This window comes from Prionailurus viverrinus, chromosome A3 (assembly GCF_022837055.1).
Source record: "Prionailurus viverrinus isolate Anna chromosome A3, UM_Priviv_1.0, whole genome shotgun sequence".
Lineage (NCBI taxonomy): Eukaryota > Metazoa > Chordata > Mammalia > Carnivora > Felidae > Prionailurus > Prionailurus viverrinus.
Window position 1 is genome coordinate 47,660,284 of NC_062563.1, and position 19,971 is coordinate 47,680,254.

Genomic DNA, 19,971 nt, shown 5'->3' on the forward strand with positions numbered 1-19,971 from the left:
TCTTGCAAATGTGCACAGTCTCATCACACAGACACTCATGCATGTACAGCTCCCACTCAAATACACAAGTGTGGTGTCTCTGGTTCCTTTGAAAGTTTTTGCCATCTGCAGTCTGGTGGGTGTCTTCACCCCTGGGGGGCCGATCTTGGGCCCAGCTGCCCTCATGTACCTGCTGATGCCTATCGGAGTTTGGGTCAAAAGAGATTTCTACTTTCTCCCTCCCGTGTCCTCAGCATGAAGGACAATGACTTCTGTGGTACTTCACAGACCAACAGAGTGCCTCAGGTAGATTCTCCTTGGTTGGTTGAAACCTCATGGTCAGGTTCATGGACTCTCAGAAGTTAGTGAGCAATTTTGCATTTTCCTGTTTGATTACCTGTATTTTGTCAGCTGAAGTTTATCTTATGCAAACTGGTCACCTCTCTGCATCCTTTCCACCTTTCCAGGTGTTTTCTTGTGATGCCCACAATGACACAGTGAAATAACTCACTGAATGAGTCACCAGCTCTTCTGTAACCTCAACTTGGCTTGAAAAATGCAAGTCCAGTAACTACGGCATGAGTCTGATCCCAGACAGCACTGGTCTGCCATATATTAACATGGCTCTAGGTATGAATGGTGAGCCAGGTGACATTTCCTCTATTATCTGGAAAATGAATGTATTTTTGGACATTTAAATTATTGTTACTACCCAGAATATTACAATAATTTTATTAAAATAAAAAAGCATTAATACCTCTTCTTTTGCCAGTCAAATAATTTTAACATTCTCATATAATTCCTTTCAGTCCTTATTCATATGGTCATATAATAATGTAAGTGAAGTTTTATGAAGAATCCACATTAGATCTCTTCTTTGAATCCCTGGTTCTAACCCTCATTCTCTAGAATAATCAGACACCCTTCTATGTCTAGTGTCATCAGAGCAGGCAGTAAATTGAAAAAATTAGAAAGGAGGACTATGCAAAAATCACACTTGTGTGTGTGTGTGTGCGCGCGTGTGATAAAATACAGGAATATAAATTCACCATCTTAATCACTGTTTTAATGTTTATTTTTGAGAGAGAAAGAATGTGTGCATGTGAATGGGGGAGGGGCAGAGGGTGAAGGGGAGAGAGAATCCTAAGCAGCTCCATGCTCAGTGCCAAGCCCAACGTGGGGCTCAATCCCACAAACCATGAGATCATGACCTGAGCTGAAATCAAGAGTCAAACACTTAACCCAACTGAGCCACCCAGGCACCTCTATCCTAGTCATTTTTAAAGATACAGTTCAGAGGCATTAAGTATATTCACATTTGTGTACAACCATTCATTTCTAGAACATTTTCATGTTGCAAAACTGAAACTCTGTACCCATTAAACAGTAATTCCATGTCTGTCACTTCCCCCAGCTTTTGAGAGCCATGATTTCCCTATTCTAGAAGATTTTATAAGTGGAATTATACAATATTTGTTGTTTTGTGACTGGATTATTTCAATCTCCATAATGTCTTCAGTGTCCATCCATGTTGTAGTATGTATCAGAATTTCTTTCCCTTTTAAAGCTGAGTAATATTCCCTTGCATGTGTATATCACATTTTGCTTAGCCATTCACCTATGGATGGACACTTGGGTTGTTTTCACCTTTTGGCTGTTGTGAACATGCTGCTGTGAACATTGGTGTATAGAGTCTCTTAAAAATAAAATCACCTAATAACTAGATTTATTGACAAGTTGACCCTTACTTCAGAGTCTTAGTTTCCTTATCGGTAAAGTGAGATCACCAAGGTGACATGGTGAATAAGTGGGGGGCCGTAATCTTATACCAAGTTCTGTCTAAGCCTCAGGAAGAACTGTTCAACATCGGGACCCAGAAGGCACATAAGCTTATTCCTGAGCATCTCTTACCTCTCAGCCCACCCTCAGCTGGGCAGCCTTTGGCATTCAATGGGTTTTCCAAGTGGATTCCCAGAAAGAGGCAGATCCCATGAGCTCATTCTCAGCAGGCCAACAAGTACCAGTTGGTGTGAGCTGAGTGAATGTCGAACTTCTCCAAGGAATTTCTCAGACATAGTCACAGACGCGGACACACAGACACACAGACACACACACACACACAGACATACACACACACCCCTCAACAACTGGGATACCATAGAGATAGTGGAGAAGCACTAGAATTAGACAATGTCTCACCTCTGACAAAACTCAAGAGCTGTTGACCTCATTGTCGTGGGGTGCCATTGAGTGAATGAAGTGTTTATTATGTCAAGATCCCATCCTAAGTAAGAATATTTATTTCTTTTTTTGCCATGTTGATGGCTCTAACTTTACATATAGATATTCTTTTTGGAAGAAGTATTGTTTACATCTAAAAGCATGAAATTAGGGAAGGAATGCATGTAGAAAATATGAACATGCATGCAAACATGAATACTGTTTTATTGTCCTTCAGCAAAAGGCAACAGAAAGGAAATAAATTAACCTTTGGAAAATGCAGAGGGCAAAACTCACATACCCTCCTCTGAACTCTCTTTCTAGCTCCTGCTCCTTTCTCCGAGAACCTAGGAGAAAGGAGGAAGAAGGAGGGAACTCTCCATTCTCCTAGGAATCAAAAGGCAGAATGTCAGGTCCCCACAGCTAAAACAATTGGCTCTGCCTCCCCTGCCTGGACTTCCCTCCTCTGCCCTGGAGTCCAGAGTCTGCTGGGAGAGAGAACCATTTGGGTGGGGTCCAACAAGGGTGCCTTTCATCCCTGCCCTGCTAACTCCTGCCATTGGGATTATGATTACAATGCCTGGCCTCCTCTCAGCAATTCTGATAGTTGATTTGGGGCGGGGGAAGTGGAGCCTGGACACAAACGTATTGAAGAAGCCCACATTGTGATTTTAACATGCAGCCAGTATTAAGATCCACTTACTAGATGAGAGGAAACCCAGAAGGCCCACTGGGAAGGGCACCCTATACTTGTGAGGTGGGGTGGGGAGGGATCCTTGACAAATTTTGCAAGTTCGGCTCTCCTCCAACTCACAACTCGGACTCATAGCCAAATAGATTCCTGTCCCCAGTGGACAAGATCTCATGAAAGCGAATCAGCCTATTTCCTATGGAAGCAAACCTATATACATTGGTGACAAAGTAATTTTACATTCTTTCTTTTCTTTCTTTCTTTTTTTTTGAAGTGGATAACAATCAAGATCATAAAACCATCCCCTAGCATGAAAGCATTAGCCCTGACACTCATTAGCATATCACATCTTCCTATGTTGTTCTGGGACCTTATTTTAAGCATCAACACTCTGGGTCCATGTGGTATCAGTGAAGTGTGTAGTGAAGTTTGCAGTTCTGTTCTCCCCTCCACTCAGTCTCTCCACGTGACTACCTATAAGATTGGGCATCAGTACTGGAGTTCATGCCCATCTACTGGGATGAGAAATGAAGGAACTTGAGCTCTACTTACAAAAATCTTTTTTCCTCCCCCTACCTCATTCTGAAGAGTCACATTTCATACCTGGAGCTGGACAGCTGAAGACAATAAAAAATGAGTAAAAACCAACTCACACAAGGAAAGAGTGCTTGAGAGATATTTAGACTCAATCATTCTTGGCTGAGTTTTCTCAGCACTCAATGGCTTAGAGCCATGTCTGAAGCCATGGTAGCAAAGACTGGAAGAGATTTATTGCGATAAGAGAATGTACTCTAAGGGGTACTGGGCTACGTCTTCCAGAACTTTCATGCTAGTATTTTGGAAATCCCCCCCCCCCCAAGGACTAATTAGAGCAAGTACTACAACAATGACAATAGTGATAGATGATTATGTCTTGCTAACGTCTACCACTGCACTTTATTTTCATTATCTGATTTAAGATTTCAGTGAAGATAACAAGACCATGATATCGTCTCCATTTTATTGATGAGGAAATGGAAGCCGAGGGAGATTAATTCATTTGCTTAATGTAACACAGCAGTTCAATTCCAGCTGTGGATTCCAGTCCAAGTCTATATGATTTGAAGCTATGTGACTGGCAACAAGAACTGTCAATGATCATTTCTTCATTAAGGTATTTCCTACTATGCATTGGCACTGCCACTCCCCACCCAGTCTGACCGCCTTCTCCTGTAACAGTCCATTTTTCACAGTGGTATTGGATGCATTGTTCCCAAACACACATTTACCAGTACAGTCTGCAATTCAATGCCTTTCTCTGTGTCTATGGGATAAGGTCCTGGGTATATCACCCACAGCCCTCTATAGTAATTCCCCGGGAAGAACAATCCAAGTAGGTACACATTCCCGACCTTGGGCCTTTGTTTCCCTCAGCCCCTCCTGAAACCCTTGCTCCTTGTTACTTATTGAGCTCCTGCTTGTCCTGCATGGGGGCTGTGTAAGATAATCACAATCCTGTACTCTGGAGTCAGCCAGACCCTGGGTCATTCATTAGCTCTTCAATGGGAGAGATGTCACAGCTGCAAAAATGTGGCTATGGGGTCATGAATGCAACATAGTAAATGTAAAGGACAGAGGATGGTTGATGTTCAATAAACTAGTGTTTTTTAAATAGTGAGTCACATCTGATTAGTGGATTGAGGCCAGAATTTTTTTTTAATGTTGCCTTGGATTCTATCCCTCAAAGCCTGGCCCAAGCTCTTTCATGCTTGTCTCCATTTAAGTGTTCTCCCTTTGCCTCCCCTCCTCCCACACTTGCTCTGAAATTCCTAGAAACTTCTAGTTGGGATCTCAAGTAGAAAATCCCCTTTTCAAAATGCTTCAACTATGGAGTGAATGAACTGTAAATCCTTGAAAACAATTTCCTGACTGTTTTCATGCTTTTTCAGACAAAGTGTTAGGTACATAGCTGGTTGTATAAGAACAGTCTGGCCACTGATTCATCAGTTGGAATTGAAACAAGCTCTGGAAGATGACTCTGGGCAACGCTGGGCTGCGTGATTAAGAGAAGGCTCAGATGCTTGGTACTAACACAACTAATGCAACACACAACAGACCGCAGAACCTTCCACGCCAACAGTGAATGAGGACTACTGGCCAAATGACACATCATGGCGTGAAAGCCGGACTGTTCACATTGTTGCATTTTATACCAAAGAAATACAAATGATAGCATCCATCAAGGTAGTAATTTCACAGCCTATGGGGTGGGGGCAGAGGATCCCTGGGGAGAAGCAGAATTATTCTCAGGAACATGGAGCATGGCTTTTGGGCTAAGGAAACAATGTGCTGCCTACCCGAGGGGCATTCCACTGAATTTAGGATAGTGTGGATTATGATGCCCACCAGTATTTATGCACTGCTAGAAAATAAACACTGACATTAAAGTATTAGCAAAATGGCTAAGATGTTGTCAATTGTCAAGGACATGCCAATATTATAGGCACTACTGTACAAAAGAAAAAGCATGTTTTAAGACTGATGAAGTATTGTAAGCACTGTTTTCCAAGTTAACATAGACATCTTGTTAAAGCAGATTAGTAAAGTTCAAATTTATTTTAAAATGTTGCAGAACATGGGGTGCCTGGGTGGCTCAGTCTGTTGAGCATCTGACTTCGGCTCAGGTCATGATCTTGTGGTTTGTGAGTTCGAGCCCTGTATCGGGCTCTGTGCTGACAGTTCAGAGCCTGGAGCCTGATTTGGATTCTGTGTCTCCTTCTGTCTCTGCCCATCCCCTACTTGTGCCCTGTCTCTCTCTGTCTCTCAAAAATAAATAAATAAATGTAAATTAAAAAAATGTAGAACTCGTGATAACATTTTCTTTTCCTCCATGGTTGCTAAAAATACAACTATCCAGTGTTTTGACCTTTCAAAAGGCCTTCATTCCCAATAATGTTGAAACTACTAGTTTCTCTCTGCCTCCTTTCTGGGGGTTCTTGAGAAAAATCATTAACTCCTGGGGAGCAGATAAAGGTTCTGAAGAAGGTCACAGAGGAGCTGCTATTATACACAATTAGCAAAGGGTGGGATCTGTTAGGAAGTGTGGCTACATCAGCTCTTACTTGTTAGCCTCCAAAGGGAATGAACACATTTTCCACAAAAATCACAGAATACAACAAAATGTACTAAGAAACATTACATTTGGAGACGTGCATTGGCATAAGTTTGCAAATATTAAACTATTTCTTTAAACAAGCAGTTCTGTCAGGTTTTCTTCAAAGCACATCACTTACCATACTTAAATTTGATTAGACCAAGTCTGACCAGAATATCCATTTGGGATACTTCTGTTTCTGTGACTATTCCAGTATGCGATGGATATTCAGAAAGTGCTTTACAAAACAGGCCACCCAGAAGTCTTTGAGGTCACATGGATGCTTTTGCAAAGCCACCCAAAACTCTTAACGAACATGGCTTGTATTTTTACAACCTAGTTTTGAAGATCTGAATGGCTGAGTCTGAAATGTTGACGTAGCTGATAAACAGTGAAAGGTCAGAGCATTTACCAGTTGCAAAGTGACATGTCAGCAGTGACACAAACATGTGAAAAGATCAGTGCCAGATGGTTTGAGAGGATTTTATAGAAGTCTCCGCATCATAGATTTAGTGATGTTTAGGATGCTAGCTCATACGTTTGCATTCTAGCTCTTTAAATAAGATGGTGGGCATATCTGTTTCCTTGTTCACCTCTACATTTACACCACTGCCCTGCCTAGATACCCCTTCCTCCTTGGTCAGACAGCCTCACTGGTGTGAACCCAGAAGGCATCTGCATCTTCATGATGGCTTCTTGACTCCTTCTACGAGATCAGGGTCTCAGAACCTGGAAGATCAACTTCGTGGTTCTTATTACCAGATTTGTTCTCTTGAGTCTGCTCTGGACAAGAATGGACAAGAAGCCAAGTATTGGGAGAGGTGACTGCTTACAATCATTGAGTATATTTGGGCAGCTCTGCCTGGACCTCATCTGAAAAGGGAGCTTCAAAAGCCTGGAGGAGAAAATAATTCTATCCTTGCTTTTCTTTTCAGTCCTATTTCTCTGACGGCTTGAATAGGCACCCCCCCCACACACACATACCCCCTTTTCAGTCTAACACCCCAGAATAATTAAGACTCTGGTCTCTTGACTTCATTGACCTCAGATTTTTACTAAATTTGTCAGAAAGACAATTTTACCTGATGTATTTTGTAACTTGCCAGAAAGATGTGGTAAATGGTTTCTTTGAACTGAAATTCTTGAAGGCAAAGAATTATTGAAGACACAGGTCTGCTTCAGGATCCTTTGGCTAGAAGTCATCAGACTCAGCAACGCTAGCAGTCTGCCCCATGTGACACTCCACTGGCTGTTTCTCAGCGATTAGGGAAGTGAATTCCCCTAAAACCAAGAGATATCTAAATGCGAACATCCATTGACTGGAGTTTGTTGAGCATCTGCTACAAATACAGCTTGTGGTAGGCACCTGGTCCTGAGGACTAGTCCTAACTGATAGAGTCAGAATCAGCCCACTTGACCACTTAGAGCATCAGGACTGCCTCGGATGAAGGAGTGCAAGAGACTCTCATCCCACGAGATGTATTCAAAGGACCAAAAAGAGGTTGCTCCCAGGGTGTGCTAATTTTTGTACTCTTTCCTTTTATTGGGGAAGCTGAATTTTAGCATTTCTTTCTTGGGTTTCTAAATGATTATGGAGCTCCTGGAATGTACAAGCCAGTGTTAAAAGCAAAATGAATGCTGTCCCTGAATTGAGTTCTGGGAATGTCTGAGGTGCCAACTGAGGAGAATGTGCGTGACACAGATGTCTGCACATCTGGAAACAGAATCCATTTTACAGTGTGACCAATGTCGGCTTGCACATGGCAGCTCCCATATTGAGATCTAGGGTCCCCCTGATCCCACGTGGGCTCACATTGTGTGCTCCTCCCCTGACCAGCTAGTGTGGGTTAGGGGCGGTGGGGTGGGATTGGGGGGGTGGGAAGCAAGGAGAGTGCTGTGTTCTCAGCCCTCTGTGCAGCTGTCTGCCCAGGTCCTGACTGCCTCCTCTCTGCACATGATGTGGCACTCCCTGTGAGACACCCCATTTGCCTTGGGCGGCATCCTCACCTCCTGTCTGGTTATGGTCTCTTTCTCATGTTAACTCATAAGATGCAGTCCGCCTCTGGTGTTTGTGAATTTGTTTCGCTTTACAAAATCTGGGCGAGTGTCCTCCTTTATTCTCTGTCATTGGCCATTTCTAGATTGATGTTGAAAGGCCAAATCTTCTTTCCTGTCATCTCTGACTACAGAGGAATTGAGCCCTGTGCAAAGTACCGGCAGTGAGAGACACACACAGTACACATTCCTGCTGCGCTCCCACATGTAGCTCTGGGGGCTCCTTGGAAAAGAGGGACATTGTTTCCCACGGAAACAGTCACTGGCTTATGAACCGACTCTGGCTTTGGTGCCCAGGGCAGATCTCTAATTTGTACTATTTACGAGGCTCCAGCATGACACATCAGTGAGCCTCTGGCCACCAACAGCTCCTGGCCCTGTGGCCAGACCCAGTGGGGTTGGCCTTTACCTGCCATGCTTTAGGTGGGGCAGGCAGATCAGCAGTGGAGCCCAGAGACTCGGAGAGTCCCTACATTATCACCTCATCAGTTCCCTGGGGTCTCAGACAAACAGGGCCTTCCCAGTCAAGGAAATAATGCTCCCCTTGTGATGCAAAACCCCCTGCAGGGACCGAGAGGCACTTCCTGGCCTCACTTTGAGCGCAGCTGTCTGCAATTCCTCCTGCAAAGCACTGGCGTTTGGGTGGGCCAGGCTGGGCTCAGGTGGGCAAACAGTCATTTTGAAGGGAGACCCACGTGGCCAGGGATGTGTATTCACCCCCTCAGGAAGTGTCCAGGCTCCATGCTGCTCTGCGTGGCATAGAGATGCAGATGCCCTCTCAGCTTCCCGATTTCAAAGCCAGAGCTGGTTGGAGACTATTCAGAGCTTCACACCTGGGAAGGACTCCTTCCAGAAGGAAAGATTTTCATGGACTTTTCAGGGAAGTTGGCTGAACTCTGGCTCTGAGTCTCTTCAAGGAAAGCATCATTTTGGGGGTGGGGGGTAACGGGAGGGTCTGAGGGCTTTTGAGACCCCATCTCAGCAGTGACTGCTGCTTTTGACAATTTAAGGTGTACTTCCTAATTTCCTTAGTGACCATTTGTGTTTGAGGGGTCCGTCTCTGTTCCTTCCGCCTTTTACTATGTACACTAATTACGAACAAAACAAAACAGGGGTTCCTGGGTGGCTCAGTGGGTTAAGCATCCAACTTCATCTCAGATCATGATCTCCTGATTTATGAGTTTAAGCCCCATGTTGGGCTCTGTGCTGACAGCTCAGAGCCTGGAGCCTGCTTCAGATCCTGTGTCTCCCTCTCTTTCTGCCCCTCCCTGGCTCGTGCTCTCTCTTTCAACAATAAATTTAAAATATTAAAAAATTTAAAAATAAATAAAAACAAACAAAACACAACAAAAACTCATATCTTGCCACTGTGATCTGCAATATCCTGCTGTAGTCTCTTATTATGTAAGAACCAAATGGAAGCTGATTTCTTCAGTAACACCTACTCAGTCTGCAGGCCCAGTCCAAACAGCACTTCTTCAAGGGTCTCCCCACTGTCTGGCCCCACAAAATGTTCACTCCTCCCACTCTGCAGACACTTGTGTATCACACAGAGCAGAACCAGGTTGGGTTTGCCTGCTGCTGGTTCGTGATGGCTAATTTAGCACCATACATTGTAGGTCCTTTGTATTTGAATCTTGTTCTGCCTGTTACACATTTTTTTCATCATGTAGTATTATTTATTTTTTTAAATTTACATCCAAGTTAGTTAGCATATAGTGCAATGATGATTTCAGGAGTAGAATCCAGTGATTCATCCCCGATATATAACACCTAGTGCTCATCCTAAGTGCCCTCCTTAATGCCCCTTGCCCATTTAGCCCACCCCCCCACAAACCCTCCAAGCAACCTTCAGCCCTCAATTTGTTCTCTATATTTAAGAGTCTCTTATGTTTCGTCCCACTCCCTGTTATTACTTTATTTTTGCTTCCCTTCCCTTATGTTCATCTGTTTTGTATCTTAAATTCCATATATGCCTGTTACAAATTTTTTAAAGACTCTCAACAGGAATTTTTCTGCTGCCAGGCTCACACATACCCGGTGCCCTCATCCTCCTCATCAGCCCTAATGCCTCTTGACCCCTGGCCCCTGATTTCCACTCCAAAAGAGCCATATCTTAGATGTTCTTTGAAATTCAACTTGTCTTTCTCCTTGCAAACTTTTCTAATAACTATAGACCATGTTTTTTCTATTTTATTATGTCTTTTTGTTGGTTACCATGTTGTACAAATTAGTCCAAGCATCTGCTCTAGTTTTCAATTGTCTGTATCAAACAATTGTCTACTCTCATATCTTGGCAACAAATATTAGAAAAATGTATAAATGTGCATGTACAAGAAAATAGACGCTGCATTATCTCCAATTTATTAGTGCAGATGCCAAATCTATTCAATTGAAACATAACCCCCCAGTGGGGAGAAATGGTGGTTTATTTTTCTTTAGTGACTGTTATCTCTTAACCTTCTTTCAGGAATACATCATAAACTAATGTTTGTTTGTTTGTTTGTTTGTTTGTTTTAATATGTTTGTGTGTTGGTTTTTATACAGGAAGGGACTCTAGCATGCAATCAAATTCGTTGCCAAAACTCCATTTCTTTAATGTTTATTTATTTTTGAGAGAGGGAGAGAGCAGAGAAGGGGCAGAGAGAGGAAGACGCCCAGCAGGCTCCAGGCTCTGAGCTGTCAGCACACACCCAGATGCAGGGCTTGAACTCAGAAACCATGAGATCATGACCTGAATCTAAGTCAGACACCTACCCGAAAACTCCAGGTGCCCCCCCAAACTCCATATTGACTAGATGTCTTTAATTCCCTAGTCTGGATATGACACGATCTTCCCATGTGATGCTGTTAATATGCTATTATGGAGAAGAGAGCATTCATTGGTGGCAATCTATGTGAAACTACATTTCCCAGGTTCTCTTGTAGTTAGATGTGATCACATGACTGGGTTCCACAACTGAAATGCCAGCAGAATGGATGGATAGCATTTTCCAGGCCTGCTGTGTAAAACTGCCTCATGTGTAATCCTTTCTCCCTTCTTCTGTTGGTTGGACGTCCATACTTAGGGTGGCCTTGGAAATTACATGCTGAAGATGACTGAGTCACGGTGTGGAGCAGAGCACTTTCCGTACCCAATTCTGTCTTTCCTCCATCACCTGTCAGGATGGCTTGGTTTGGACTTCATGTGAGTGAAAAATGACCTTCAGTTGCATTATGCCAAGATCACAGCAGTTGGTACTTGTGGTAATTAAATACATTGTGGGGACCCTGAGAGCACAGCCACTAGAGAAACCATACCCTCTTCTAGACACTGATTTGAATGTTCAAAATGTCCTTCTGTTTTACGCTATCCCATAGAAATTCTTGCCTTTTGTTATCAATGGGGTGAATAGCATTTTAGGACGTCAGAACTACATTTAGGATTTTATGTTTACAAGAATTTGCTGATCATATAGTCCAATTGCTTATTTTCAGTCTTGAGATGAAGCTCTTCTGTATAATTTAGTTTGGCTATCAAAAAGGAACAAAAAGAAAAGAGAGAGAAATTTTACTTCCTTATTCAAGAGCTAAAATATTCTTACCTGTAGCTTGTGTGGTGCTATTTCTAACCATTGTCACCTCGTTCATTTGAACTATCCATTCCTCTTAGGCCCAAATTCTCTGCAGGGACTGAGGGACAGATCAGAGGGAGGAAGATGTGAGTCTGAGGGGGAGGTTCTATTTGGCCCCACAGCTGGTGTCAAATCTTATGATCTGTTTGCTGCCCCCCCCCCCCCGCCAAATAATTTCATGGGACAGGTGTGTTTTTAGCTAGTGCTTTGGGATATAGATTGGCTTCTAAAAGAATTAAATTACTAACTGATCCTGGTAGCTCAGTGGAACCTCTAGACAAAATTGTCAATCAATGAACATGTCCCTAACACCTTGAAAAAGCAAGGCAGTTTGCTAAGTTCTGAGGGAGTTTCAGAGGCTGTCAGTCGATGTGATTTCCAGCTCAGGGACACTACAATCAGGCTTAAAGACACAGATAAGTAGCCTGGGTGCTGTATTAGATAGCTTCTGCTGTATAAGAAACCAAGTCAAATGTAGAGGCTTAAAGCAACAAACATTACTTATTTGTCAGGTTCTCTCAGTTCCTGGACAATTTTTCCAGCCTGGACAAGCTCAGCTGGAGTTGTCTTGTCTAGGCTGGTCTCACTCACATGTCTGGCTTAATGTCACCTGGGACAATAGCCATGTGTCTCTCATTCTCCAGTAGGACAACACAGTCTTTTTCCTTTGGTGGCAGAAGTATTCTGAGTATCAAAAGAGACCAAGCTGCATGAAAGGACACAATCAGCAGAGTGGAAAGGCAATGTACGGAATGGGAGGAAGTATTTAAAAGTCCTGTATCTGATAAGAGATTAACAGCCAGAACATGTAGAGAACTCTGACAATTAGACAACCAAAAACAAACAACCCAACTAAAAACCAGACAAAGGACTTAAATAGACATTTCCCAGAGATAGACACATAGCCAGTAAGTATACAAAAAGATGGCCAACATCACGAATGATTAGAGAAGTACAAATGAAAACTTTGATGAAATATCACCTCATATCCGTTAGGATGAATACTATTCAAAAAGAACATGGCAAATGTTGGTGAGGATGCAGAAAAATTGGAACCCCTGTACGCTTCTGGTAGAAATGTAAAATGATGTAACTGCTATGGGAAAAAGTATGGCAGTTCTTCAAAAATTAAAAATCAGGGCCCCTGGGTGGCTCAGTCAGTTAAGCATCCAACTCTTGATTTCCACTTGGGTTATGATCTCATGGTTCATGAGTTCGAGCCCTGTGTCAGGCTCTGCACTGACAGTGAAGAGCCTGCTTGGGACTTTCTCTCTCTCTTTCTCTCTCTCTCTGCTGCTCCCCTGCTCCATCTCTCCCTCTCAAAATAAATAAATAAACAAAAAAATTAAAAATCAAATTACCACATAACCCTGCAATGTTACCTCTATGTATATGCCCAAAATAATTGAAAGCTGGACTCAAAGAGGTATGTGGACACTGATGTTCATAGCAGCATTACTCATGATAACCAAAAGATGGAAGCAACCCAAATGTCCACCAACAGGTGAACAGATGAACAAATTGTGGCATATACATACAAAGGAATTATTCAACCTTGAAAAGAAATGATATTCTGACAGCTGCTACAACTGGATGAACCTGGAAGACGTTATGTGAAATGAAATAAACCAGTTACAGAGGACAGATACTGTATGAGTCAAACTCAAAGAAACAAAAGGGTAGAAGGATGATGGCCAGGGGCTGGGGAGAGGGGAATGAAAATTACTGTTTAATGGGCACAGAATTTCCGTTCTGCAAAAGGAAAGAGTTCTGGAGATTGGATGCACAACAATGAGAATGTACTTAACACTACTGAACTGTACACTTTAAAATGGTCAAGATGGAGAGGGGGCCTGGGTGGCTCAGTTGGTTGAGTATTCAATTCTTGATTTTGGCTCAGGTCAGGATCCCAGGGTCATGGGATTGAGCCCTGCATCAGGCTCTGAGTTGAGCGTGGAGCCGAAGATTCTCTCTTTGTCTTTCTATCTCTCTCTTCCCTGTCCCTCTTTCCCTGTTGCATGTGTGCTCTTTCTCTGAAATAATAATAATAATAATGGCCAAGATGGTTAAGTGTTATGCTGCATGTGTTTTACTACATGCAGGGAGGTTTGTGTCTGTCGAGGCTCCCGCAACTCACGACCCCTTTGGATTTCTTCTATTGTTTCTGAACACCTGCCCCAGTGTCCTAGACCTTTTCCTCACAGCACTGATGCTCTTCTTCGGAGGACAACTCTAAGGCCGCTGGAGTTGCAGATGCCAAGGGACAGTCTGTGGGTCGTGTGTTCAAGGCAACTCTGTCATGCTAGTCTAGACCACAATCCCAGGCCTAGACAATGTTCTGAACGATGGATTTGCCACAGAAGGAGAGGGGACCTAGGACACCACCTCTCTGTGTCCTCTATAGTGTTTATAAATGGTAAAACCAGGTAAAAAAAAAAAAACCAAGAAAAGGGTGAAAGAAGGGAGATCACCAAGAAGGCAGCATCAGCCAGTGGCAAGGAGAGAGGGTGTGGGAAGCAGCGGTGCCTGGCAGCCCACCCTGTCCTCCGTGTGGCGTGCATCTGAAAGAGCTTCTGCCGGATCACCTCCCTGAAAGACTTTCTGGGATGTGATAATTTCCCGAGAGCCTCCGATGGTTACCTCTGGAGTTTTTAGCTTTATCATCAAGGCCCTCTGTGGGCTCCACTGACTTCAGCATCCTCTTCCATGAGTTCTTTCTTACACACAGAATTGTCCCAGTGTTTCCAATTTGCACCTTACCTATCTTCCAACAGGCTTTTGTTCATCCACTTCTGCTCAGAAAATTCACAAGAACAGTGTATCAGTTAGCTATCATTGCAGAACAAAATGCCCTAATGTCAGTGGCTCAGTAGAGAAATCACTTAGTTTTGCACATAGGTCTCCTCCACGTGTGTATCAGGTAGTTCTCTGATCTGGGCTGGGCTTTGCTGGACATTCTGCTCCAGACTGTCTTGGCTGAAGGAGTGTTGCTTCTCAGCACAGGTGTGGGTTGACAAGTGTGGCCGCCCCACATGTGTTCATTCTGGCTAAAGAGGCAGCAGCAACCCCAGTGGGGAGTAGGTGAGGGAACTCCTCTCATGTCAGTGGCAGAAAAATAAGAAAGAAAGTAGAAACACAGAAGGACCCTTAGTCCTAGGCTCCACACTGGAAAACTATCCCTTCTTCTTTCAGGATCTTGGTCAAACCAAGCTGCAGGTTCAAGTGCCAAGTCAAAGTGGCAAATGTTTCCCACCCACCTCCTGTAGGCAAGGGTGTGGAAATAGAAGGGACAAAGATTTAGGGCTGACAATGCAATCTGCCACAAGTGGTGAGATGGTAATAACAGCAGCAAAACAGTAGTACTCCAGGCAGTAACAGATCTTTGAAAGAACTTACCACATATCAGCTCCTGGAATTACTGGGTTAAGAAAATCGTTAATCCTCATTGTTGCCCTACAAGACAGAAATTCCTATTTCTGACTGGAAATGAGATTCCTCACAGTTCTTATACTCCCCTAAAGACACATAGTTTTTAAATGACAGGGTCTGGGATCTGAGCCCAAGATTTGAAACCTGAGGTTCGATTCCAAAGCCCCATCTAGGGTAAAATCTTACCTCCCCTTCAAAATTCTTTTTCAAATGTTGACTTCTTCATGAGCCATCTCTCTCTCTCTCTCTCTCTCTCTCTCTCAAGTTTATTTAAGAGAGAGAGAGAGTGAGAGAAAAAAATGGGGCAAGGGCAGAGAGAAAGGGAGACAGAGGATCTGAAACAGGCTCTGTACTGACAGCAAAAAGCTCAATGTGGGGCTTGGACCCACGAACCGTGAGATCATGACCTGAGCCGAAGTCAGACATTTAACCTACTGAGCCACCCAGGCATTCCACCATGAGCCATTTCTTAATCTAGCATTGTGTTATGCCTGCACATTACATTACGTGACATTGCGGATACAGATTTTCATTCTAAACTGTGCTTTCCCATTGGTGGGTGTTTTAATGGAATTTGGTCCAGTAGAATTTTGCAACAAGCAAATGGGTGATACACCAAAGACTACGCACAAAAACACAATACTGAAAGTCCAAGAGAAATGCAGTTGCTTTTCGCATCTTATGTCATTTGTCAAATGAAGAGGTCCTTTTGCACGACTGGAACGTGTCCACCATTTTCTTTGTCTCGATATTAGAGGTAAAGAGCCAAGGATAGCCGAGCATGAAGTGCTTATCTAAGGTCATTGGGAAATCATCACAAGTACCAAATAATGCTGATGTTCAGCCAAGGGGGCTCTCCTGGACTCCTGGCCACCCCAAATAGAACATACTTTCTCACAAGTGAGAGTATTGCCGCCTTTTGTTGAAGTGAGATCTAATTCACACCCTTGGGAGAGGACTAGCACAGCCAAAATTTATTGGGCCCACCTGGTGATCCTGAACATTCTATTTGGACAAGTTGCATACTTTTTGAACTTACGCTCTTGAAAAATTCTTTTAGAAATGTCAAGGTGACTGGTGTATTAAAAAAATGAGCCAGAGCAAACAAGGATGACATTCTTCTAATTCTTTTCCTGCTAGGTCATTTTCTCCTTAACATCTAGCTCTGTGTGCCATCATCTTCTATAATAGACCGCCAGCCTACTCAGAGGTCCACACTTGAGGGAAAATGTAAGGTAGGTGCGGTTTTTAATCGGTTGACCCAGGTGCCCCTTCACCTTTTCTCACCAAACCTCCAGCTGATGCTCAGACTTAATGGCTTATAAAATGAGAAAATCATGCTGGCAGCTTACCTGTGTGGCACCTTCAAAGAACAAGAGCACAAATCACTAATGATGGCCTCATACATGGGCCACTGGGGTGGGGATGCCCAGCTCCTTTTCACTACATCTCTCCAACAACTGCCAGTTTGGCTGCTCTCCGTGTCTGTGTATCACCAGATTTGCAAGGAGTTTGGTAAATAAGAAATTCCACTATGGGGCTGAAATTTGGAGGTTTTTTTTGTTTGTTTTTGTTTTTGTTTTTAAGTGAAAGTGTCTATGCATCACATGGATAAAGCTGGTGATCTGAGTGTTTTGTAATCAGGTTGAATCATATACATTTGCCACTGTTTGACTGCTTTTGGTCTACAGAAATAATTATTCTGTATGGTTTCACTAATCGCTTGTTTCTGTGACTCAGAGGTTAAGAAGAAAAGAGAGAGACACAGGCATAGCTGACTTTTCAGAAAATATGTTTTCTGGAACAGTCCCCAAATCCAATTTCTGTATATTGAATGATATTTCCCCCTCATGCATAGCAAAATCAGTCATTTCTTCAGAAAATTATTGCTCCCTAGATGTTACAAAATAAAATTTAAGAGAGAAATTAGCATAAAAGAAGAATGATAGAAAATCAGAATGTGAGGGGCGCCCAGGTGGCTCAGTCGGTTAAGCATCCAACTTCAGGTCAGGTCATGATCTCACAGTTTGTGGGCTCGAGACCCACATCGGGATCTCTGTTGTCAGTGCAGATCCTGCTTCAGATCCTCTGTCTCCCTCTCTCTCTCTCTGCCCTTCTGCCACTTGCGCGCTCTCTCTCTCTCTCTCTCAAAAATAAATAAAGAAAATCTTAATGCGAACTAGTCATCATTTCTCAAACCCTGAACACGAAGTCTAATTTTTAGCGGTGGCAACATTATCTAAGGAAAAACAATCATTGTTTAATTAAGAGAACCTGTTGCATGGAAACAGCACCTTGTCACATATTTATAGGATAAATTGATGTCTGGGGTTCAAGCTCAAGTTCAAATGAGAATTTACAGTTTTTCCATTTCCCTTTTCCTGATAACACAGAACATGTAAGCTGGCATTTCCCCACAGTTGCAGAACTTCACTGGTCATTAAATCTCTGTCATTAAGTGTGGCCAGGCACCAGCCTAGGTTAGGGACAGCCTTATAATGAGCCAGTGAGAGAGAAATGGCTAAAACTTAACCATAATGGCTCATCAATACCAAAAGTCCGGCCAGTAGTCGAGACATATTTGTGGGGTGTTTTTTTTAATATAATAGCTTTCTCACACTGTGTCTTTGGATGTGTCAAATTGCGACAGATCCCAAGTAGTAAGTAACACACAGACTATGAGGAAAAACTTGTCATTATACGTTTTTTTTTTTTTTTGCTTTTGAGTACTTCATTCTTTCACATGTTGTTAGAATTGATTGATCCATAAAAATAATGGAACTGTAGTTAAAATAAATAAATTCCCAAAAGAAACAGAAACCTCAAAATGACAAAGACGGGGCTCCTGAGTGGCTCAGTTAAGCGTCTGACTTTGGCTCAGGTCATGATCTCACAGTTTGTGGATTCGAGCCCTGCATTGGGCTCTGTGTTGACAGCTCAGAGCCTTGAGCCTGCTTTGGATTCTGTGTCTCCCTCTCTCTGTCCCTCCTCTGCTCGTGCTGTCTGCATCTCAAAATAAATAAACATAAAAAAAATTTTAAAAAAAGAGAAAATGGCAAAGATGACATAACAAAAGATAGTCCGTCATTCTTAACAGCAAATGAGACAGAAAAGCATGCAAATACATGTTTCGATTCTTAAATTCAACACAGACAATTTAGTTTCACCCACAACACCATCTATCATGGTAGATTCATGTAGGTAATTCAAATTTATCCGGCTTAAAGTCTTGTTTGTAATAGATTTATGTGGCTGTCATCCATTGTTTAGAAGCTATGTTCATTACAAGTTTATTCCTATCTTACTTTCACGGGGGCATATGTGATATAACAACATAAATTGCATGAACATTTTTTACTTTACAAAGCTTGGTGCTCTTTCCAGGTTTGGTGAACACTAGTGAAGAATGACAACTCTGAACTTAGCTCTGTTTTTCCCAGCTGGGTCCTAACACCAAAGAAATAGCTGGAATTGAAACAATTAATACATGTACTAAGAGTGTAGAGGAGGACAAGGCCAGGGCCCCTCCACCAGGAGGACAGGAGCTCTGTCTGTGTGGCCATGGGAGGAAGCAAGAAAGGGGCATGAGTAGACTTTCTGGCCTCTGCAAGGGGCAGAACAGGTTCATGGCCAGCACTGCCTTCCATGATGGACACCAGCATGTGCATCTGGGGCTCCTGTAGGCTGAGTTTCGGAGAACCAAAGGGAAAGTGTATTCATGAGTCTCAGGATTCCGGAGTTGGGCAGAGGGGTGCTATCCTCCGTGTAGGCACCTGCACTCTGTCCGGCATGGTCTACAGAAATGAATCCTGCATCTGGATTAACTGGGAGAGGTCAGAGGCCTTAATTTCCAGACAACCCCTCAACCCCAATGTGTTCTGACTTACACCACTTAGAAACACCTTCTTTGCAAAACTGAGAACCTTGTGTCCTTGGCTAAGTCCATGTGGAAGCCACAGTCCACATTTAGTGGGCCATGCTTTTGGCTGGACACAGCCAGGGATGTAGCCCTTTTGCAGGAAAATATGAACTGTGGAATTTCTTGGTGGGTCAGACCAAAACCTCAAGTGAAATTCTGGATAAAGTAACACATTACGTCAGGGGTTGGCAAACTGTGACCTGTGGGCCAATTCTAGTCCATTGCCTATTTTTGTAAAAATGTTTTATTGGTGGGGTGCCTGGGTGGCTCAGTAGGTTGAGCGTCCAGCTCTTGATTTTGGCTCAGGTCATGATCCCAGGGTCATGGGATTGAGCCCCATGTTGGGCTCCATGCTGAACATGGAGACTCATTAAGATTCTTTCCCTCTGCCCTGATCACGTTTTCTCTCTCTCTAAACAAACAAGCAAAAACAAAACAGTAAGTTTTATTGGTACAGGGCCACATGGCCACCCCTATTTGTCTTCATTTTTTCTGTAGCTACCTTCCTGCTGTAATCACAAATGACTAGTCACTACAGAGACCTATGGCCTGCTTAGCCTAAATGATTTCCTTTTCAGCCCTTTACAGATGTTTTCTGGCCTCTACATTACAAGAATAAATGGAAAATAACCCCTTTCCAGGAGACCCTGGGAAGGTCCCTGGACAATCACAGTGCTCTCATACATTCCAGTCCTGCTCTGGCTCCCAGGTCATGAGGCAAGTCAAAACCTCTTTGAACTCTCCTTGCCAAAAAATTTTAGACTTTGCAAAATGAATGGGAGCAACTGAGGGATCCCTTTTTCCTAGAGGTTATGAGGTGGTCAACTATGTGGACTACAGGGCTAGTAGGCCAAGGTCGAATGCCTCCTGCATGGGTTACTAGCTGAGGGAACCCAGGCAATCTCCAGACCCTCCCACTCTGTGCCATGGT